Below are 25,116 nucleotides of genomic sequence, written 5' to 3'. Positions count from 1 at the left end.
CAGAACCAAATGCCTCACTCGACACACTTGTGCATGTTCACATGCCCACACACATGAGCATATACACATAAATAAATAATGAAAATCCTATCCTTAAGTAGCTAGGATAAAATTGAAAAAAGCATTTATATTCTGAACTGAAATACAGAACATCACCAGCCTCTGGCTGTGTCAGTGGGGACAACATATGGACAGTACAACTACTGTGCAATCTTTGCATTTAAATGTGCCGCACGATTCCATGTCTGCACGAATAGCTCAGAACTCTGGCTCTGGCTGGTAAGACTATCTCCTAATTCCAAGTCAGTGAGACTATCTCCTAATTCCAAGTCTGAGTCTCCTTTCTCTCAAGCTTTGCCTCATAAAATGCAGAGCATAAAACTGGCTCTCAGCAATTCACCAGCAACTGCAACGATGAGTGTAACATGTATCATAATGTTGTTCCTAGAAATATAATTATGTGGACAGACCATTTGCAAAATGGAAGGGACCTCAGAACCCTTGTCTTGTCAATCTGGCCTCTCTCTTAATCAGGAATAATAGTAACAATGATAATAATAATAATAATAATAATAATAATAATAATAATAATAATAGTATCTCCCCTACTATCTACAGCCAGCTTGTCAACGTGGCAATATTTATGGATGGCTGTCTGTAACAGAGCATCTCCTGGCAGATGGGTTAAGTCTGAGGAGCAGCTGTAGATGTCTGCTCACTAAGTGAGGGAAGAATATGAATCTGAACAAAGCCACTTATGGGACCCCTAATTTATTAGCACAGAAACAGAGAAGAGGGGCTTCTGAATGGTAGTTGAGAGAGAGAGAAAGAGACAGATGACAAAGATAATTGCAAAACTAATACATTGTATGGCTTGTGTGCACTGTAGAATTGGAAGGTCAACAGTCGTAGGGCCCAACATCTATTTAATCATTAATTAATTACATTGACCAAAGCATTTGCCATCAATTACACACTGAAGTCAGATTGTCAGTCTGTCCTAAAGCCTGCTACATAAAGTACACACACACACACACACACACATACACACACACATACACACACACACACACAACCACATACTACCACATTTCTATATATGCTTTCTGGTGTGGCCCTATGGTGGTTTAAATAGGAATAGCCTCCATAGGCTTATATATTGGGAGTGGTACTACTTGATAGGTATCCGAAGATGTAACCTGGTTGGCATTGGTCTGGCCTTATTGGAGGAAGTGAGTCACTGGAACAGCAGACATGAAGACTAGACACTATAGGACCCCATGTATGAATTCTAGGAAAAGATAAGTGGTGTGGATGATTCGGAGCTAGGAGGGTTGGAGGCTGCAGGGGGAGGGGGGATCTCCCTGAGGCTGGGGAGAGAGGTGGCTCTTATTTTGTTGTTGTTCATTATTATTGCTCAGGACTCAAAGAGCCTTCACTGAAGGTTGGCTTATTTTCTGTGTATAAATGATCACTCAGACCTTTACTTTAAAGGCTCCCTTGGCCAAATGTTTGATAAGTACCACACACTTTAGTCTTGTTTCAAAATGGGTTAGCCAAATAACTGTTGCTTGTGTGATTTCATGTGTGTAATAGTCATGTTGTATCCAGAGGATGCCTCTCCGGTCTCCAGCTTGTACATTTTTTCCATCTTTTCTAGGAGGTTCTTGAGTCTTCAGGTTTGGTGGCTGTGTTGAGTAAGCATGGAGGGTGTGTAAGACCAACGCTCTGAGGAGCTTTGCTGTTGATACCTGTTGGAGGAGGGAACGTTACTTCCCTTGGGGGAGAGAAACCACTGTTAGAAAGAACTCAACAAATTAGATGCCTACAATCCAAACAAGCCAATTAAGAAATGGCATACACAGCTAAACAGAGAATTCTCAACAGAGGAATCTTGAATGGCCAGGAAGCACCTAAAGAAATGTTCAATGTTCTTAGTCATCAGGGACATGCAAATCAAAATGACCCTGAGATTCCATCTTATACCCATCAGAATGGCTAAGATCAAAAAACTCAAGTGATAGGTCATGCTGTCGAGGATATGGAGCAAGGGGGAATGTTCTAGATGTCCCTCGACTGAAGACTGGATAAAGAAAATGTGGTACATCTACACAAATGGAACACTATTCAGCTATTAAAAGCAAAGACATCCTGAATGTTCCAGGCAAATGGATGGAACTTGAAAATATCATCCTGAGTGAGGTAACCCAGTCTCAAAAGCGCATGCACTCACTTATTAGTGGAGGTTAGCTATAAAGTATAGGATACCCAGGTTACACTCCACAGACCCAAAGAAGCTAAACAAGAAGGAAGGCCCAAGTGAGGATGCCTTAACATCACTTAGAAGGAGGGGGTTAAAATAGTCATAGGAGACAGATGGAAGGAGGGAACTGGATGGGAGAGGGGATGGGGAAAGGAATGGGACAGGTTCAGGATCAGGTATGGAGAGAGACAGGAGGGAGGGCCAGAGGGCCAGGAGAATGAATGGAAATCTTCCAGCTTTGGGGAGGCGCTGAGGGGCATCTTGAGGATATCCAGAGACCTGGGATGGCGGGGGGGGGGCTCCCAGAAATCAGTGGAGGTAACCTTAGCTGAGACTGATAGCAGGGGGGATGTGGAACTGATGAGGCCACTGCCTGTAGCCAGGCAGGAACCCTAGTAGAGGTATAAGGAAAACAATCCATCCATAAAACTTTTGGACCCCAAACTTATCCTGTCTATAAGAAAAGCAGGGACGAAGATAGAGCAGATCCTGAGGGAATGGCCTAGCCATCACTGGCCCAACTTGAGAGCCATCCCATCAGCAAGCACCAGTCCCTGACACTATTGAGGATGCTTTGTTAAGCTTGCAGACAAGAGCTTAGGGTTCTTGGAGAGGCTCCACCGAGCCTCTGACTGAAACAGATGCAGAGACCCACAGCCAAACATTGGACAGAGCTGGGGACTCTTATGGAAGAGTTGGGGGAGGGATTGAGGGCCCTTTGGGGATAGAAACTCCACAGGAAGACCAACAGAGTCAGCTCATCTGAACCCTGGGAACAATCAGAGTCTGAAACACCAACCAAAGAGCATGCACGGGCTGGACCTAGTCCTCCCTGCACATATGTAGCAGCTATGCAGCTTGGTCTTCATGTGGGATGCCCAGCAACTGGAGCGGGGGCGGGGGCGGGGGGCTTTCCCTAAAGCTGTTGCCTGTCTGTGGGATACGTTCCCTAACTGGGCTGCCTTGTCTGGCCTCAGTGGTAGAGGATACACCTACCCCACAGAGACTTGATATATCAGGGTCAGGGAAAATACTGGGAGGGCCTTCACCTTCTCAGAGGAGAAGGGAAGGAGGGTTGATGGAGGGACTGTGTGAGGCGGGGAACTGTGTGAAGCGAGGACTGGGAGGGAGGGCAGCGATCAGATATAAAGTGGATAAATAAATAAATAAACAAATAAATATTGTTCATTCCCCAGCAGAAGAAACTATACCTCTGCTCATAGGAATAGTACTAATCAGATTATAGGAAAGTAACATGTGTTGAATTAGGAGCATATGGCCAATATGCACTAAATGGTGGAGGTGAGGGCTGATAAGCTATTCTCCCGTTAAAACTCTCATTATGGCAGTTGGACAGACTTTGAAAAGAGTTCTTCCCTTGCGGCGGAGAACACCGATGAAGGACCCCTTTACATATCCTGTGATCAGCATCCCTTGTAAATCATCCACCCAAAAGGAAATCTGATGACTGTAACTTCATCTTTGTGACCGTAAGTAGGAGACTTAAGGCCTTTCTATTGCAATTTCCTCTCCTAAAAAAAAAAAAAAAAAGCTAGAAAATGGTGTGTCGGTGCCCCACCCCCACCCCCTAGCCCCACCCCGGAGGTATGCTGAGGATGACGGGAGATGACGTTTGCAAGGTGCTCAGGGAGTGCCCGGAACACCATAACGACTCTGCGCCGCCAACTTCTACTGGAACACATTTGGGAAATAGAGTCTTCCATCATCCGCTCGAGCTGGTGGAACCATAATGAATATGACAGTCTCCTATGTACCCAAGAAAGGGGGAAAACGAGCTACATTTCTTATAGAAGCTGTTTAGGTAACTGCTCCATGCAACACCATAATGGTTTGGTAGAGAGGGAATTCTTTGATAAGATTCCCAGATCACTAGTGCCTGTGTGAGTTGGGATTCCTGTTGAACCTCTAACCTTATTTTTCTCTCATTTACCCAGTGACATGGTTGACGGGAAAAGATAGTACCTTAGTGACGCCAGAGCTGGAGATGGAGAGGAGTGGGGAGCGAGTTTGGGCTCTTTGGGAAAGGGAAAGCAGAAATGCAAGTGGTGAGAGGCTACCACACTGTGAACGTATTAATCACGACTGCAAGGGGCCCGCACTGCAAAGTGGCCAGGGGGCGAGCCTTTTATGTGATTTTATCATATTAAAAACGTAAGATAGTTGCACTAGATGAAATGAAGATGTACAGTTCAGTTATTAGCTCACTGCCTTTATATTGGATTTCTGCTGTATGTCATGCCACGTACTGCGAGGAACGACAAGGAACAGAAAAGTCGTGGTGTTCTGTGGTTCTTGATTTTGAAGTTTGTTCTCTGGTGCTGCGAAGTTGTGGTGCTGCTCTTTAAGAGGCGGGGCCCAGTAATACCTCACTGTGTTGGAATTAAGGTAGTTCTCTGCGGATCCTCATTGATTTCTATGAGTTCACTGAAAAAATAAAATGAAGCTAGAATCCCTGCTTCCTGCTCCAATCTGATGGATATTCTCTCAGTCTCTTGCACACACTCCCACCAGATAACGTCTGCTTTTGTGTAACTGAAAGAGCCCCAAGCAGATAGAGTCACCCAAGCCAGGACTTTCTGGCCCTAGAACAAGGAGAGGAACGGTCTGTCTGTCTGTCTTCCTTCCTTCCTTCCTTCCTTCCTTCCTTCCTTCCTTCCTTTCTTTCATTCTTTCTTCCCTCCCTCCTTGCTTGCTTTCTTTCTTTCCTTCTTTCTTTCTTTTGTTCTTTCTTTCTTTCTTTTTCTCTTTCTTTCTTTCTTTCTTTCTTTCTTTTGTTCTTTCTTTCTCTCTCTCTTTCTTTCTTTCTTTCTTTTGTTCTTTCTGTCTCTCTTTCTTTCTTTTGTTCTTTCTCTCTCTTTCTTTCTTTTCTTTCTCTCTCTCTTTCTCTCTTTCTCTCTTTCTTTCTTTCTTTCTTTCTTTCTTTCTTTCTCTCTTCCTTCCTTTCTTTCCTTCAAGTACCCAGCATCAATTTTTGGTACGATAACAAGATTTTGGGACAATAATATGAAACCGACTCCTAGACTCCCCTGGCCTTATAAAAAAAAGCATCAAATTTTATGAGGCGTACAACTTCTTGATGCCAGTATCTTGAGGCATCTTAATGCTTCTTTCTTCTTTAGTTAGTGGTTAATGTTCGAGGTTAGAGAGCGAATTAAACATTTGATCAGGATTATTAATTGATCTGATAACAAGAAGAAATAAAAAGAAGGGGTCAATATGCTCTTAGACACAGGTAGTGGTTTTTTTTTTCCTTAGTGTTACCTAGGTCATTTAATCTTTCTTATATTTGCGTAGCCTGTGTTATCACACATATGCTATAGATAAACTAAGATTTGGGGGCAGTTAAGTAAGCAGACTGGAGAGGTGAAACATCTACAGATATCTGTTAAACACTACCTGTAATTTGTATTAGCCTGACATCCTTTATATGGTGCATCAACTATAGGTGCCATTAAGGTTTGCTGACTTTCCTTTGAGATCCTGCCTCATTTTGACAGATGCCAGTCCACTGGACTAACACAGTGTGTGTGTGGGGGGGGTGGGAAACTAATTTGAAGTCAAAGAGTTGGTGATGCCCAGAGAAGTCTATTTTATAGCATTTGCATATTCAAGACAACGGTTAATATCCAAAGTCCTTGTTACACATGTTTCCTTTTATTTGAGGGCCGGTATTTTTTTTTTTTTTATATATATAAAATTCTTTGTGCAATCCCTAAAAGACAGTTGGACTAACTATTGGATGACTATTGGTCATTGTAGTTTTGGCCACGACACACTGAACATATTTTCAAAAACAGAAAAGAGCCTCAGAATACATGTTCCCTGTGATAACAGGACACACACACACACACACACACACACACACACACACAGTACAGTAACTGATACACAAACTGCCAGAGAATTTAAACAAAGGGCGGACGATTAAAGGAAGCAGAAAAAGACAAACATTTATTTTGAACTCTAGCTCAGACACAAAACTATAACCACCTTCAAGTTGTCTCACCTGCGGAGCTTTGGTGAACTGCATTATTTGCTTGAACCATAGGTTCAGTTGAAGGGCGCCACACTAAACCATCTACAACGCCTATTGGCTTACTGGCTTTACAGGATGTTTTTTGGAGTAAAACATGGCCCCTTCTATTCTTTTCACCAGGTTATTTAATTTCCTTTCATAATTCTTCTTCTTAGTGTCTTGGCTTTTAAATGCTCATTATACTCTCAAAAAAACATGGTGACAGATAACTTTCAACTTTAGAGAAAACATTTTACATATTATCAAATGGGAACTTGGCATCTTTAGGAAGTAGTGTGATGGTTTATATAAGACCCAGGGAGTGGCCTTATTAGAAATAAACACCCCCTAGTCTATGTGGCTTTGGTCATGTAGTTTATCAGTTGCAATTTCCTCTGAACCAAGGGCTAAAACATTGTAAGAAATCAATATGCGCTTTAAGGGAGGTAGGGAGGGGGAAGGGTGGGAAGAAAGAGAGGCTTGTCAAAGAGAGTGAGCAGAAAGGACAATCAGATTGGGGAAGCAAGAGAACGTCTCGACCCGACATACAAAAGCCCATATTTCTTGTACTTAGTTTCAGAGCCTCTGCTTCTAGTCCAGTTTCCAGGATAAAAAGCACAGACGTGATTGTGTTTCCTGAACCTGTGAGCCACGATGAAGGAACACAGAGAGGAAGCGGGCCTCCGAGTACATAAAACAACGCTATAGTCGTTCAGTATTTCAACAGCACATCCCCACCCCTGTGGAGAGTTGCAGGAAATGGGAGTTTAGCACACGGCAACGATATAAGTATTTTGCAGATCAGACGGACTGATGTTGACGTGCCAGGAGCGCGTTGAGTGCATCACCAGATAATGTTACACTGGTTTCTTTATTCCTGTAAAGTATATACATAATGTGATTTTTTGGGGGGTGGGGTCACACAGGAAAATGGAACGAATTGATTGAGATCCCCCATGTTGATGTCCCTTATCATTTCTGTAACCATTATAGCGAGTAGCAACAGCCTAGACGCTCACTGGGTCAGTGAGGAAGTGTGTTGCCTTAACCAATGCTTATGACTTTGAATTTATTGGAAATTGAAGGCAGAGTCCTAGGAAGTGAAGAGTTTGGGCATTGTTTTGTGGTCACACTGTGTGCTTTGGAAAACTTGAGAATATGATTAATAATAAATTATAATAAAGTATCTATTTACACTGTATGTTATGTGCTGAATAGCTGCCCTGTGTGTTCCAAAATATACCCACATATATTTGTGATCATAAGTATGTACTAGATATAGCTAAGTCCACGCCCCAAAACACAGACGTATTCCCAATAGCACCATTCCTTCTCTAGTGAACGCTCACAGTGTCCATGTGTTTTATTTTATAAATGAGAACAGTAATATTCTCTGAACCATCCTAAGCCCCTTTCCATTTATGGCCTTTTTCTCTCCAGTTCTTGAAATATCAAGTCTGTATGTTTTAGATTAACATGAAATGTCTCTTTCTGTTAATAATCAGAATTAATATCAAGCAAGGCAAAGATAAGAGTTCCTTTAGAAATGTGCCTCAGAGATCCCAGGAGTGTCTGGTAACACTTAGCCCTTCGTTAAATATCCTATTATCTATTTATCAAATAATACCTCTGCTCATATCTGGCTTCGCAATAACTTACTCTTAAACACTAGCTAGACGAATGCATTGTTTAATGAAACTGGCACCTCTGTGCCTTCTGAGTAGCTTCTCCTCTGTCATAAGTATATTATAAAGAAATTATAGACCCTGGGGGGGGTTGTTTGTTTGTTTGTTTGTTGTTTTTGAAACAAGGAACACATTTTTGATCAGTGTTGCAGGAAATATTAAAAATTAATCTACCTTGAAAACTCTCTTTCCTGATGGACTACGTTTTAGTGCCGGTACTGTCCGGCCACAACACTGTGTCCTGGCAGGCTCTTACTATTTTCTCCCAGTTAGCAGCAACATATTGCTCACATGCAATACTTTACTCCACCCCCCACCCCCCCACACACAATCATTCATCTAGTGCCTTGTACCCGGTAAAGCATGACTCTTAAGGCTTAATTATCTAATCAGGCTTATATAATAAGATCACAATTACAAGATGCCAATACAATAATTTCAGACCCCAGTGATAAAGACAATGTTTTAACCCAATTACCCTAACCTTGTAAAAACCTTAACTTGGTTGTTATAACCACGATAACCACTCAGGGGTCTGAATCGTCATCTTCCTTTGCCTCCATGATGATTAGATTAACTCTGCTACCTTCCTGCTCTCCGCCCTTTTCCCTCCTCCACTTCTAGCTCCACCTCTCTATTCCTGTCCAATCACAGGCCTGTCACTGCCCTAATGTGATTGGACAGAGAAAATGCTGCAACAGCCATGCTCAACTTCATGTTTTAGAAATGGACGAGGAAGCTAATCCTACCACCATTGGTTAAAATAACCAAATATCTACAATACTGCCTTACAAATTTCCCAGTTGTGTTCCTGTTCCTGGGAGCTTAGTAGTCACTTGCTCTGAGAATCTAGGACATTATTCCATTTGCTGTTTCTCCAAACCTATAATCTGGGCAGACATTTGTAATAACTGTTTTTCTTAATACCCCGCTGAACTGAGAAAGTTTTTTTTTTCCCCCTGAAATCAGGAAGGAAGGCTTATTTCAAGTCAACACGGAGAGTAACAATTGCTGGACAGACTTCAGTTTTCTAAAAATAGGAGGGCACCAAGTTCCTCCCACGGCAGAAAGATTCTGATGTCAGCGGTGGCAGGAAACGCAACCCAAGTGGAGTGAAAACACCCGTGGGGTTCCATAACCCGCCAGAGTCATTGTCATCTTCTGCATGTAAATTGTATAAAACTCCCAACAATATAATCCTCGGGATATGGCGGATGATTGGCGGGCTGCAAAGCTTTTCCTTTAGACTCAAACAGTTCTTTGATACAAAACAATATTTTTCATTACAAAGGCAATTGTTGATAGCCAGTGGGCCCCGATAGTCCCATGTGGGCAGCGCAATAAGTATGCCGCCTTACAAAACACAGGATTGCTTTTCATGCGATGGAGTCCATTTGTGCAATTGAGAACCCATTCAGAAAGCCCACTGATAGACGGGCCTTTTAAAATTCCAAGATGTAAATGCCTTGAAGTGCATTATCAGATGGGCTTTTCACAGAACGACCCTAGGAGGATAATTTAATGTATACATTCAGCCGTATTTGTGTTTCTGGCAATAATTCATTTCCCTTATTTCCCAATAGTTCTTTTTTTTTTTCTTCAGAAAACCTCAGCTATGTCTCAATTGAAACAAAGGCAGAAGGCAACCCCAAATTTCAGTTTTTAGCATTGTTTCAATTACTGTTTCTCAGGGTCCCTCCTTCCCCACCCCCTTTTTTTTTTAAACAGGAAATTTGCAAATAACATATAGGACAGTGAGATTATAAAAGACCATATAGCTCGCTCCTGGGCAAAAGTGCCAGGAAAATGGAATTTTTTTTTCAAGTGAATATTGCACATAATCTTTTTGTTATCTTCTAGGGTGAATTTGTTTTACACGATGGTGCTTCTCCTCCATTTTCATGTTACTTTAAGTAACGCTTTTCCAGGATGCAGCAGGCCAGAAAGAGATCCTTAGAATGTAGAATGTTGTATGTATTGGCGTGATGGTGGTGGAGGCGGGGCACAAAGTGTAACAGATTGGAACAAAATGAATTATTAAGACCATGAAGCCAGGACTAAAGCATTCAGCGTTAGCATTCACCAAGAGGTGAGCTATAATCCTATGAAGCAGCAGACGACTGTCCTAAGAATTCTACCCTCTAAACCAAATGATCGTGGGTTGAGAGGGAGAAAAAAAAATAATCAATCTTTATATTGTATCAAGAGCAACATCTAATGAATCCCTAGAAAAATATCGACAGCCGTGCAGTTAAAATAACAAAGTTCACTGATCGTCTTGAGACATGGCTCCGTCAATTCTTATAAAATGAAAAAAAAAAAAGGAGAAAAAAGTAAAGCTTATTTAACTAGGTTTTGGCATCTGTGGAGAATTAGATCACAATGAGAGACTAATGTGGGAATTCGATAGCGTATTCTTCTCCCTCCGTACTGAGTCCCTGTGCTACCTGCAAGCCATAATTTGATTTCTTTTTAATTTCTGTGAAAAAGAAGATTTCTAAAGCAGAGGTACCAGAAAAACTGGTTATTATTTTTTCCCCAAAACAAAACAAACAAACAAATCCCACTGGTGGTTACAGAGAAACATCCATTCATCCATACCTCGGAACCACCAAAATCCTCATTTTCAGTTCAAAGTTGTACTTCTCTCTGTGTTGGAAGGCACCAAGCTATCTAATGTGAAGGTGAGATGCCAAATGCTATTTTTATTGATTATTTGGAGGCCCGGTCAGGTCCTCTGGGGTGGCTGAGAGTTAATCTAGGAACCCAGCTGTATCTATTGATCAAAATAATCTTAGTCACCAAATAGCACCTGATTGCCTGTGTGCACCCTAGACTATCAGTAGAAATGCTAGATATCCATTCCATTTTGTACCATCTGGTTTGGACAGTACTCTCTATGTTGGCAATGATCCTCTTGGAAGAGTGGTGGCTCACCTCTGGTGAAAGCAGTGCTATATGGTGGGGTTCTGGAACGGGTGGGATCAGCCTTCAGGATACCCACAAGTAGGATTTTCCCACCTATACTAAACTGTGTGGCTCAGAAGTAGACCAATCTTTATTGCACAGAATACCAACACATTTAGCAATAGTGGATATGTGAATTCTGATGACAACAGTATTCAAGAATCTAACATCTTTTTCATTTTTCTTTTATTTTGGAGATTATAATATAATTCTATAATTTTTTCTTTCCCTTTCCTACCCACAAATCCTCTCATATACTCTCCCTTGCTCTTACAAATGAATGGCCTCTTTTTTAATTAATTATTTTTACATATATACGTATACCCATATATTTACATACATATTCATACATACATAAATACAATCCTTAGTCTATATAATGTTACATGCATGTACATTTTCAAGGCTGACCATGATATTAGACATCCAATTAGTGTCCTCATTCCTGGGGAAGACTACTTCATCCAGGTCCACCATTCCTTAGTTGCCTGCAGTTCATTGTGTAGGGTTGAGAACTCTTGGGCTTTTTCCCGACCACTTTGACATGTCTACTGTTCCTGGGTTTTTCAGTTTATATTTGGGAAGTCATGTTGCTTAGACATTATGGGTATATCTTTTGACATTGCAAAGTGTGGTGGTTTGTATATGCTTGGTTCAGGGACTGGTACTACTCGGAGGTGTGGCCCTGTTGGAGTAAGTGTGTCCCTGTGGCTGTGGGCTTTAAGACCCTCATCCTAGCTGCCTGAAAGCCAGTCTTCTGCTAGCAGCCTTCCGATGGAGATGCAGAACTCTCAGATCCTCCTGCACCATGCTTGTCTGGATGCTGCCATGTTCCTGCCTTGATGATAATGGACCGAACCTCTGAACCTGTAAGCCAGTCCCAATTAAGTGTTGGCCTTATAAGAGTTGCCTTGGTCATGGTGTCTGTTCACAGCAGTAAAACACTAACTAAGACAGAAGAAGTTAGTACCAGAAGTTGGATATTGCTGTGATAGACCTGATCTTGTGTTCAGAAAACTATGGATCTGGCGACTTTGGATTTGGAAAGCAATGGAATGCTTTAAGTAGGGCTCAATGGGCCATCCTCGTAGGAATATGGAAGACTGTTGCTGAGAGTGATTTGAACTGGGCAGACCTGGTTCAAGTGATTTCAGTGGAGAAGAATTTCAGTATGTGGCCTAGAGACTGTTTCTGTGGTATTTTGGCGAAGAATGTGGCTGCCTTTCGCCCTTGTTCGAAGAGTCTACCTGAGGCTAACATTAAAAGATTTATATTAGTTGCGTTGACAAAGGAAGTCTCAAAAAAGCCCAGCAGAGACTTCGTTCTCTGGTTTAGTCTTATGTCGAGCATTTTAATGAAGAGGAGCAGGCTAGTAAGCAGTACCCTGCCACAGTCTCCACATCAGCTTCTGCCTCATGGTTTCTGCCCTGTTTCAGTTTCTCTCCTGGCATTCTCCCATGATGAACAGCAATGCAGGAAGTGTAAGCTGAGTAAACCCTTTCCTTCCCAACTTGGTTTTTGGTCATGGTGTTTTCTCACAGCCACAGAAACCCCGACTAAGACCCAAGGAGACACACAGCTTCACAACAGAACCCCATGACACTCCAGCTTTCTCGATTTTTCTGCCCTCTCCTCCACCCTATTTCCCGAGCCTTAGCTGAGGGAGTATTTTGCGACCTATCGACTGGGACTGGGCTCCACGACAATGAGATTGGATTGATTGTGGTTCTGCAATGGTGACTGTTTCAAAAAGCAGTTTCCTCAATGAGGGCTGAGGACTTTTTTGAATGTAGTTATAGATTATGCTGGTTTAATGTAGTAGCGGTCGTAGGTTCTCCTCCAAGATCATTATTCTACTGGTCTCAGAAAACTGGCTAGATTGCTAGTGCCAGACATGATTTCCTTCCTATTGAGAAGATTTTAAGTCCAATTAGAAAGCTATTGGTTACTGCCAAGCTATGTGAGCCACAACTGCGCCTTAGTGCATTATGGTTGTTTGTGTGGTTCACAGGCATCAGAGCTGAGCGAGACAGTTTGTCTCTTCCCTCTTTTGGAATCTTGCCTGACACTTTCAGGTACCATGAAAATTAGTCCTCACGGATGGGGCATTCAGGTCAGTTCTATCTCAAGGGTATCTGGACACAGTTACTTACCTTTCACCTCTTGGAGGGCCAACCAAGGACAATAGACATAGCCTATAATGTTTTAGGATTATCTTGGACAACTTTGATCAACAACTCAAAAGATGGCTTCTCCCCAGAGGGCCAGGAGAATGAATGGAAATATGCAGATGCCAGGGGTGGGGTTGGGGGAACCTCTAGAAAGCCCCAGAGACCTGGGATGTGAGAGGCTCCCAGGACTCAATGTGGGTGACCTTAGCTGAAATGCCCAACAGTGGGGAGAGGGAACCTGACCAGTCCACCTCCAGTAGTTAGGCAAGACCCTAGTGGAGGGATGGGGAAACCAACCCGTCTATAAAACTTTCGACTCAGAATTCTTCCTGTCTAAAAATGATTCGGGAACAAAAATAGAGCAGAGACTGACAGAAAGGCTGACCAGTGACTGGCCCCACTTGGGATCCATCCCATCGGCAGGCACCAAACCCTGACACTATTCCTGATGCTATGCTGTGTTTGCAGACAGGAGCCTAGCATGGCTGTCCTTTGAGAGGCTCTACCAGCAGCTGACTGATACATGCAGATATTAACAGCCAACCATTGACCTGAGATCGGAAACCCCTATGGAAGAATGAGGGGAAGGACTGAAGGAACTGAAGGTGATGACAACCCCATAGGAAGACTAACAGTGTCAAATAACCCAGATCCCTGGGGATTCCCAGAGACTAAGCCACCAACTAGGCAGATACACAGTCTGGTCTGAGGCCCATGGCACATATGTAGCAAAGGACTGACTGCTTTATCTGGCCTCAGTGGGAGAGGATGCACCTAGTCCTGTAGAGACTTGATACCCCCAGAGAAGGGGAATGCCAGGAGGGTACCCTCTCAGAGACAAAGAGGAACGGGGATGGGGGCACTCTGGGAGGGAGACTGGGAGGGGTGCAACATTTTGGGTGTAATAAATAAAATAATTAATTAAAAACTAAACTAAACTAAACTAAAAAAAAAACAATAACAAATAAACAATAGCTTCTCATATCTGGTAACTAAGGTTTGGTTAGGTGACCCTTAACTAGTGGAGGGAGCATATTCAGTCCAAATGAGAAAATATAATTTAAAATAAAACATAATTTAAGATAATGTTTATACATAGACTTGTGTGTAGTATAGGTTCCTTCAGGTAGGTAATTAATACCATGGTTCCAAATGACTTTTTTCTGATATCCTTACTCTTATTTCATCCCTCCCCCCATTCTTCTTCTGTATTTACCTCTATCCCTACTCCTTACTTAGAAATCCCCCTTTCACATTTCCAATCAGATCACTTACCTTGCTCTTCCTTCTCTATTGTCCCTACCCCAACTCTTCCCCAGTTTTAGCCCAACAATTGCCACCTTTGACTTTCTGTTTTATGTGGTTAGTCCAGGATATGTCCTCAAGTTTAAAGATTTTGTTCACCTCTGTCTTCTTCCTCTTCCCTTCCTCTTCCCCCTCTTCCTATAAAACCCTCATTTGAACCCCAAGTCCCACCTTTCTCCCTCCACTGCCCAGTCACAGGATTTGGCCTTTCATTGACCAGTTGGGGAGAAGGTTCACATAGCATCACTTAGTGTACATAAGGATCTACCAGTGGCAACCACAGCCTGAGAAACCAGTATTTAGCATCTCAATACAAGCAGCATCCGGGGGCTTATGTGTATGCATTTACCTGACTTTGGTATCAGAGAGATACTGGCTTCATAGAAGGAGTTTGAGAATGCTTTGTGTGTGTGTGTGTGTGTGTGTGTGTGTGTGTGTGTGTATTTCTGTCTTTACCTCTTTCTTTTTGAATAGTTTAAGAGGGATTGAGAGTAGATAAAAAGTTTGAAAGTTTTCTTTAACTCTTTCTGGCCCTGGACAATTTCTTAAGTGAGAGGCCTTTTATTATTATTTCAGTCTCGTCGTTTGTAATGGTTTTATTTAGTTTGTGACATCTGGTTTAATATTGTTAGTTTGACTGAATCTAGAAAATCATACATTTCTTTTAGGCTTTCCAGCTTAATTGAGTACAGGTTTTAAAACATTCCTTTATAATATTCTTAATTTCTTTGGTGTCTGTTCTAATGTATCTCTGTTAATTTCTGATTCTGTTAATTTGATTTCTCTACTTTTGTTTGGTTAGTTGGGTCAATGATCTGTAAATCTGTCCTCTCAAAGAACAAGCTCTTAGATTTGTTGATTCTTTGTGGTGTTTTCCATTTCATCAATTTCTGCTCTGACTTTTATTAACTTTTTCCATCGACTAGGCTTGGACTTGCTTGTTTTTCCAAATGTTGGAATTACATCATTAAGTCACTTTTTCTGAACTTCAGATTTTTTAAAAAATATAGGCACTTACATCTACAAATTTCCTCCATAGAGTTGCTTATAAGGTGGCCCAGATTTGATAGGTTATGTTTTCGTTTTCATTTAGTTCCAAAAAATTTTATTACTTCTTTCTGAATTTCTTATTTTATCGATTCCTTATTCAGTAATGGATTCTTTGCTTTCCATGAGTTTAGAGATTTACTCGACATGTTTGCTGTCCATTTTAAGTTTAACACATTGTGGTCAGAGAAGACACAAGGAATTATTTCAATCTTTGTTTTGTGTCTGAGGATGTGCTCTTTGTAAGAAAAGCTTCCACATGTTGCTCAGTAGAATGTATATACTTTGGTGTTTTAGTAGGATATTTTGTAGATTCCTGCTAAGTCCGTTTCGTATGTGATGTCAATTAATTCTGATGTTTCTACGTTTATTTTTTTTTGTCCATATGACCTGCCTGTTAGAGAAAATGGGGTACTGAAATCACTGAATGTTGCAGGAATTATAAAAAAAAATGAATCCACCCCGCAAGCTTTCTTTCCTGCCAGGCCACATTTTTTGAGCCCCTACCACCGTTCAGCATCATTTCCTCCCAGCAAGCTACATCTCGCTCGCTCCCGTGCAACTCTTTACACACTCCCACAATCGTTCATCTAAATAGAGCCTATTACCTGGTAAGTAAAACATGACTCCTAAGTCCTTAATATCCAATTAGATTTATATAATAATAAAAGCACAATTTACGAGATGCCAATACAATAATTTTAGAACCAAATAATAAAGACAATATTCTAGCCCAATTAATCTATTTTGTAAAAACCTGCTTGGTTGGTTCATCCTCATCGTCTGTTTCCATGATGAGGTCTCTTCCTGGTCCAGACCCTTCTCCTTCTGTTGCTCCTGACTTTTTTCCTCCTCCAACTCCAGCTCCACCTCTCTATTCCTGTCCAGTCACAGGTCTGTCACTGCCCTAATGTGAAGGGTCAGAGAAAATGCTGTAGCAACTGAATATTAATGAAGTATTATTAATCTGTATCGTTATCTCCAGTAGTACATTTTTATAAGATTTGGTGCCTCAGGTGTGTGTGTGTGTGTGTGTGTGTGTGTGTGTGTGTGTGTGTGTTTGGGATAATGATGTATTCTTGGTTAACTCTTCCCTTGGTTAGATTTGGAGTTTATTTTGCCAGGAACTGGACTAACACTGTTTTCTTTCTTCGTGATCTCATTTTATTGAACCCTTTACTCCAAGATAGCACCTATTTTTAAAGCTAAGCTTTGTTTCTTATAGAAAATAGTAGATAGATTTTGTTTCAGAATCCACTCGGTCAACCCATGTCTTTTCATTGAAGAATTGAATGACTTAAATTTATTCTTTAAAATTATCATTTAAATGTGTGTTAACTGTTACTGTGTTATTGATTTTAGCATTTTTTGTACTCTTAGTGGTGTTTTGTGTTTTAATAATTGTGTCTTTGTATTTTTTTTTACCTTACTCTCTGCTGTGCTTATTTCCCTCTTCATTTTGAAATATTGCTTCTTATATTTTGTTTAACTTTGATCTGTTGTCTACGACTTTGTGAGGTGTTTATATCATGGCCGACAGTTTTACTGGGTATATTACCCTAGGATGGCTGTCATATTCTCTGAGGACTCAGAATGTCTTGCTTTAGTCTCTTCTGGCTTTTAAATTTTCCATTGAGGGATCTGATGTCACTTTGATGAGTTTTCCTTTATGTGTGACTTGTATTTTTATCTCTTGCCACTTTTAAGACACTTACTTTGTTCTGTAGCTTAGTGTAATAATTATGATATGTAATGAGAATTTTCTTTTCTGGTCTTATCTGTTTGGTATTTTGTGTGCTTCTAAATGTAAATGGGTGTGTATTTCCTTAGTTTGAATAGCTTTCTTATATGATCTTTTTGAAGATCTGATTTATACCATTTACTTGGAATTTTTTCCCTTATCTATGTGTAAATCAAAGGTTTATATTTATCATGGTGTGTAATATTTCCTGTAAGTTCATTTCCTGAATTTTTATTTTTTTAATGATTTGCATTTCTTACTTATTTGGTCCAGTTTCTTTATCTTCAAGTAGTGGTATTCTATCTTCTGCTTGATTCATTTTATCTTTAAGACTTTCTTTTTTAGTTTTCTAGTTGAATTATTGAAGTTTTCAATTTCTTCCTCATTTCAGCTTGAGTCCTTTTAAGTGTTTCTACCTTTTTATTAGATTCCATTTTCAATTCCTAGATTGTCTTTATCATTCACATCAGTTTTATGTTTCTTCTTGGGCATTGCTCAAGCACTTATTCTTCTTAAATTCTTTCTCTTTAATCCTATTGAGTCATTCTTTATGTCTTCTTTAAATCCCTTGGACTCATTGATAAAGTTTATGATTATTCTTTTAAAATATATGCTGTGGGCTTCATCCAGAAAGTTCTCATTGAAAAACATTTCTGTATAACTTGTAGCCTGACTGCTAAGTTTTAGAAAGAAGACACTTGCCTCATCTTTCATATTGTTGGTACTTTTCCTATGATATCTGGGCTCCTGGGCTTCTTTTGTTAGTTCTGTGTCTAATATAGTAAGAGCAGGTCAGAGCAGAAGAGAGGGTATACAGGCTGATTGGGTCTGGAGGCCCGAAATGGCATTGCCATTTGGAATGAACTATGTAGACAAAGAGAACTGGGTCAATATATAGGATTGCTTCCTGGTCCAAGCCTGTGTTCTGTAGGATGGATAGGATCAGGTGGGAAGGTTGCATCTAATGTGAGATAGCTCTGTGAGTTGGGGGATGTTTAGGGATGATTCAGGATTAAGTTTAGAATCAGTTGTGGTAAAGGCAGGCCAGGCCAGACTAGGTTGGAGCATTGGACATGGAGTTCATGCTAGATCTGGCAGATTAGAAAGAAGATATGGGTGAGGAGTTCCAGGAGACTTACCAGGCTGGTCCCTAGAGTGTGCAGTCTCCAATGTAACATATTTTAAACTTCATCTTTTGAGAATTGTGTGTTCATATCATCAGCCTAGTTATCCACTAGGTTGCTTGATTTTTTTTTTGTGGTCTATTTCTTTGATCCTTTTGTAGAGTCTAGATAGTAATCATCTCTTGGATATAAATCTTGTGAAGACTTTCTTCGATCCTTTCTCTATGTTCAGTCAGTTGTTTCATTTGCTGAACAGTTTGAATTTCATGGGGTCCTTTTTGATTCTTGGTCTTATGTTCTGATAATTCAGAGTCTTATTGAGAAAGTGACAGCCTGTGCCAATATCTTGAAATGTTTTTCCTATTTATCCTATGACAGCAACCATTCTAGGTCCTATATTAAGGTTTTCATTTGAAGGTGATTGTTGTGCAGGATGCAATGTTGGTACAGATGACCAACACACGTGTGGAAAATGATCCGATTCATTAGCCATGAGAAGAATATAAAAGAAAGCTACATCAAGATTCCATCTTTAAAAAATATCCTCCAAAACAACATCTACAGGTGAAAATAGGGACCAAAGGGATCACTTAGACATTGCTGGTGGGACTGAAGATTGGTAGAACTACTATAGAGATCAGTGGGTCACCTTCTCCCTTCCCCCAATAGATCTACCATGTGATCCAGTCAAATCACTCCTGGTAGTTATACGAAGGAATCCATGTTGACATTTCAGAGAAATATTTACATATTTCAACACTTGATGCTCATTGCAGTACTATTCACCATGGCTGTAAGGAAGCAATGTAGGCATAAAGCAACAGGACACTATGAGCTGCACATATAGTGCAACTCTTCTCAGCGGTAAAGAAGAAGAAAGTCAGATCATTTCTGGGAGAATGAATGAAACAGGAGGTGATCACCACGAGTGAATTAAAACAGCCTCAGAGAAGTAAGCAAAATGTGGTTTTTTTCTCATCTGTGGGTCCTATATTTTATACATACACAAAAATCAGATACATGGATGCTCATGTGACCTGGATATAGAAGTGGATCTGTCCAGGAGACAAAGAGGACCAACAGGAGTAGAGTGAGAAGAAGAGGGATGAGGGGAATGGAGAGATGTGCTCCATAGAAGGGAGATGAAGGGGATGGGGAGATGTGCTCCACAGAAGGGAGGTGAGGGGTTGGGGAGATGTGCCCAGCATAGAATACACCCAAGATGGGGGCTCAAGACAGGGCTCAGAGTTTAAGAGCATGTACTGCTCTTGTAGAGGATCCAGGTTCAATTCCTAGCACTCATGTTGGACAGCTCAACACAGCCTACATGTGAGCTTCAAAAGATCTGGTACTCTTTTCTGGTCTCCATGGGTACCTGTACACACACACACACACACACATATACACACACATACACACACACATACACACACAGAGAAATAATTGGTTCAAGAAAAACATATACAGTCATGGAAACTAAAACAAGCAAAGAATTTAAAAGTTTGCAGAGTAAAATTCAGTTTTGGAGAGATTGCAGAGAACCGTGACATGTCCTAATGTGCATATTCAGATTCTGAGCATTTAAGATGAGCTGGAGAAAAAATATCTGCAAAAATTTAAATAAAAAATTATGAAGTCTACGCATATGTGGGAAATGACTTATTTATGTCCTTTTTAATGTATATCTATGTGTATTTATATGTATAGGCATACATGTCAGTCCATGTTCATACACACACATAAACACACACACACACACATATATATATAATTTATATTTATACATGGAGGCTAGAAGGAAACTACTTCAGGCAGAGTTCCATGGGAGCTACCTACATTTTCTTTTTCTTTTTAAGACAGAACTTTTGATTGGCTTGGAATTCACCAAACAAGCTCATCTGACTGGCTAGCCACCCCTAGTAATTTGCCTTGTCTCTATTTGCCCTGCAAGGGGACATGGATGTTTTTATGCATTTTCTGTTAAAATCATACTTTTAACAGCTTTGTCATAAAACTCCAGATTAGGCTACAAGGCCAGAATGTTTGTGGACCAGGAGTCTCTGATGACTGAGGCAAAGTAAAACAAATGTTAAGGGGAGGGTGGCGACCTGCTACTGAAACAACCTAAAGAAGTCGCCTCTTCTCCCTTGCTCAGACTTTAACTAAAAAGCAGTCATTTTGGAGGTCATGCAGTTGAGCCATTAGCTTTCCTTAAGATGACACATCTGATGTGTGGGTTATCATAACAACTGCCTAGGTTGTCTGGGAGAAACCTGAAGGTCACATTGGCTAAATCTTTTATCGGAGCCTGCGGTAGTGACAAAAACTGAACAGCAGATGGTTAATTATCATGCTGTCCCCATGGCTGCTTCAGAACCTTAGAGGCAGTCTCCTCCAAGCTCTGTGTGTAGATACATGAACCACTTGAGAAATGCTCATCCCAGGCACATGGGTTAACATGAGCTATTTCCCATCAGAAGGGTAGTTTTCTATTATGCTGTCCATTATCCCTATCTCTATCTATCTATCTATCTATCTATCTATCTATCTATCTATCTACCTATCTATCCATCTATCTTTCTGTCTAGTTGAGCACAGTTCATCCTTCTGTCCTCTCACTGTTTATACACCACAGTGAGTCCCATAGGACTCAGGAGTTCCTAACCCAACCGTCCACTAGCCCACCGAGTACAAGGCCAGTGTGCTTATATGAAAATAAATAAAACATTTTGAAACCATGACCACGAATAATGGGCAATTACTATAGTTTAGCTCCACCAAAAAATTGTCATCTAAAAGCCTGCCGCTCCTTCTGTTGATAGATCCTTAGCTGGACTCTCACTTGGACGGGTGTTAACTCTCTTCTGCCCTCGGTAGAGCAGACTTTGCTCTTCTGCTTTAATACAAGGCTCAGTCTCACCTCTATGGGTTCCAGGCCACAAAATCCCACCATTTGGCATCATAGTGGTGGGATAACTCTATTACTAGGAGTCTCAGATCACCAAGAAATTAATTACAAAACTCACTGTTTCAGAGGAAAGTAAATATGATGTTCTCTCTCTTTAACCAAGCTCTCTGCCCTGTAGGAATAATTTCTTCATAATTTTGGCTGTCGTAATTATAAGTGTGGGGTGATAACACCACAGAGTGTTGACTTTATGCTGACTTGTTTTGGAGATTACTATCTGCTTCTACATGTACTAATACTGTTCAGGAGGTCCCATTGCTTCTTTTATTTTTTAAATTTACAGTTATTTATTTAATAATGTTTTCATTACTTCTTTGAGAATTTTAGGTAGAAAACTTTGGTCATATTCATCACTTTCCCCAACTCCTCCCAGATCCTCCTCTCTCACCCAAACAACTTCATGTTTCATGTTCTTTCTCTCTCTCCCTCCCTCCCTCCCTCCCTTTCTCTCTCTCCCTCTCTCTCCCTCCCTCCCTCCCTCCCTCCCTCCCTCCCTCCCTCCCTCCCTCCCTCCCTCACTTCTTCTCTCCCTCCCTCCTTCTCTCTCCACTGTGTTTTATTTGTGAAGGCTAACAATTTCTGGGCATTGGGTCTTCCTCGGAGTGTGGTCCATATATCAAGTGTCATATCATTAAAAAACAAAAACAAAAACAAACAAACAAAAAACCTGGCTTTTCCTCTCTCAGAGGCGGCCAAATGCCCATGAGTCCTCAGCTAGAAGTGGGACTTCGCACCTGTCTCTTCTCCATCACATTGTGATTTTTGTCTTGTCTGAGTTTGTGCTGGATCTTTTGTAAGCTGCCACAGTGGCTGTGAGTTCTTTTGTGTTCATACCCTGTCATGTCACACCCCCCTAAACGCATCCATTCTTGTAATCTTTCTAGTTCCTCTTCTGAGCTTTGGCTCCTCTTCTGGACCTGGAGGGAAGGGGTCACTCTTGGGTTTTTTGTGTGTTTGTTTGTTTTTTGAGACAGGGTTTCTCTGTGTAGCCCTGGCTGTTCTGGAACTCACTCTGTAGACCAGGCTGGCCTCGAAGGGGGGTCACTCTTAATGTAAATCATGAAGCCATTTAACCAAAAACAGAAAGGACACAAGACTCTTGCCTTACTCAGTGATGACTCTTGATTCTACACATCTATGCATGGTAGTACACAGGCAAGAACCACTTTTATTTTTCATCGAAAGAGTTCCTTCCAAAACTCACATTGGATTAATTCCCACCGTGAGGTGTTAAAAGTGGAAAATAATCTATGGTGTCCAGTGTATTATACTTGGTGTTATTTGCCATATGAATTGGTCTCCAACATACACTACACAGATGCTCAGTGCTCAATGTAATTATCCTTTGATTTCCTACAGCTGTTCATCTCACTCTGAAACAGCCATTTCTGCAACAAAAACAAAATGAAATACTCAACACCCCCAAACTTAGCCAATTCCAGTATCTATGGGCTTTTTAGTTGACAATAATTGTCTCTTTCAGCTTGAACAGTCTCTTGTCAAAATTACTAAGTTCCTATGAGCTCCATTTCTTTACTCTCCCAAACAGCTGCTGCTCTCAAAGGCGCTTGGAGAGGAGGCTCCAGGTTCCTCATTTTGTGGTCTATGTCTGAAACACTCATAGGTCTTCAGGGTTGGGGCTAAGTAGGGAAGTGCTCACTCAGTGGAATTCAATTCTTTTTCTTTGTCATACTTAAACCTTGTTGAGGATTCCACTGCAGAGTTCACAGTCATCCTGGTGACTTGTTGCTAGTCAGCTCTTCATCACTATGACAAATCCTCTAATCAGCTTATAAAGAGAAAAGCTTCACTTTGGTTTGCCCATTTCAACATGTTGACATGTTTAGTTGGGCCATGGCTCTGAGCCTCTGGTTCACATCATTGTGGGATCATATGCTGGAGCAAACCTGACCAGAAGGCAGAGAGAAAGAGGGATGCACCGGATCTCACAAACTCTTCACACATCCCCAGTGACCTAAGCTCCTCCAAAAAAGACATAACTCTTAAAGTACCTACTAGCTTCCAAGAGATTGTCACAATCGGAAGTGAGCCTTTAACCCAGAAACCTTTGGAAGACACTCAATATCCAAATTGTGGCAAATTAAATTATCCTGTTTCTGGTTTTATCATTATCTTGGTAAAATAGATGTGATAAAAACTACTGTTTATCCCATTTTAAATGTACAATAAATGACAAATAATTCCACAGTGTTTTACAGTGTTTTACAACCACCATCTGTTGAGTACCACATCTTTCTATCATAGCAGGGAGATGCCATATTAGTAACTGGTAACCACTCCTCAGTTCTTTCTTCTTGACAACTACCAACGCATTTCTGAATTTCCTGATTTCCCTACTCTGAACATTACCTATAAATGCAATACATGGCCTTTTGTGTCTGGCTTCTCTCACTAAACATTTCCTACAGTAACCTGTACCAGTACATAAACTTTTTGTTTTAAATACTCCATTGTATATTTATTTTAAGCATCATCTACTTATGTCTTGATGGAAATGTGACTTGCCTTCACTCTTTGGCTATCATAAATAGAAGTCGTACAAACTTTGTGTGTATGTTGTGTTCGAACATTTTCCTTATGTTCATTTCTCCACCCCTGGGGGAAAGGATCAAATTAGGTCTTCCACTGTTGTGAAAGGTATAGCTATATTTCTTACCTTCGTGGAAGTCCCAAGGTGCAATGGTTGATCTTGGTCTTGAGGAAATCGCCTTTATGATTCTCCATCTTGCGTGACGTCACAGCAGTCCCAATCTCCACCCTTAGAGAATCCTCCAACTCTTAGAGGATTCCTTGAGTGTGGTCTTCCCTTCTTCCCAGGAGTTGTTGGCCGCCAGCCCATGAGGACAAAGGAAGCCGAGTTGAAGACCAGGGTTCTGACTGCTGATGAGTACAACAGAAATGACTACGAGGATCAGCTTCAGAGAAGGAGCTTAGTGTCCATTGGGGTGAATCAAGGGTTATATAGAATTTGGGGAAAGGGGGTAGGAATTTCAAGGGTGGGTATGTATTATTAGCTACAGCTTAGGGTACCCCATTTGCATGGAGGGGTATTCTGGGAATTGGAGGTGCTTGCTGCTGGTTCTTATCAGGAAGGATAGAAGGGAAGCTGAACTTGTAATCTAACCAAGGCTAAGAGAAATTCTACAGGTAGAGGGTGTAGGGTCGTTGGGCTCCCTGGATACGGTCAGAGAAGGAAAGGCCCTGCTGGTAAAGGGAGCCTGCCATCTTGTACAGAGCTCTGGAGAATTGTCTGGACAATGGTAGACTATGACCTTAATTAGCAGGGCCCAACCCTTGAGAAATGTTAAACATCAGCCTTTGTTAGAATTGTGAAGAAGCTGGTATTAATATGAGAAAAGTACCAGTAACACGATAGATGAACTCGCCAGCAAGAGTGAAGACAGGTAGGCAAAGAACAAAACTTCCTTATTCCAGGTCCTTTCTCCAGGCAGCCACCAGAAAGTGTTGCCCACATTTAGCATGGGTCTTCCTGCTTCAAATATCTCAGTGAAGAAATTACCTTATGGGAGTGCCCTGCATCTTGGGTCTTAGTTCATTCTAAATGTGGTCAAGCTTAAAACCAAGATAAGCCTTCATTGATCCTTGACTGATGTCTCTGTTCCCATCTCCTCGTGAGATATGGAGAGCAGTCTGGTCTCATAGACTCACTGGCCACATCTTTACAGCTGAAAGTCTTTGGTCTTTTTTGTTTTGTTTTTAGAGACAGAGTTTCTCTGTGTAGCCCTGGCTATCCTGGAACTCACTCTGTAGACCAGGCTGGCCTCGAA

The 25,116-nt window shown here is 41.1% G+C and overlaps 1 long non-coding RNA gene across 3 annotated transcripts in view; it reads left to right on the top strand.

Annotated features, from left to right (window-relative positions):
* The first annotated feature begins 3,908 nt into the window (after window positions 1-3,908).
* The window catches only part of LOC116074861, a 24,370-nt gene continuing 3,162 nt past the window's right edge, over window positions 3,909-25,116 (top strand). For 2 of the 3 annotated variants that reach the window (XR_004112315.1, XR_004112313.1), the window contains exon 1: window positions 3,909-4,085. This is a non-coding gene — a long non-coding RNA (uncharacterized LOC116074861). Of the gene's footprint in view, window positions 4,086-13,590; window positions 13,728-25,116 lie in introns of all 3 variants that reach the window. The other variant, XR_004112314.1, reaches the window with a different exon arrangement.

This window comes from Mastomys coucha, unplaced genomic scaffold (genome assembly GCF_008632895.1).
Source record: "Mastomys coucha isolate ucsf_1 unplaced genomic scaffold, UCSF_Mcou_1 pScaffold3, whole genome shotgun sequence".
NCBI lineage: Eukaryota > Metazoa > Chordata > Mammalia > Rodentia > Muridae > Mastomys > Mastomys coucha.
The sequence above is the reverse complement of the archived record's forward strand: the minus strand, read 5'-3'. Positions and strand labels throughout refer to the sequence as shown.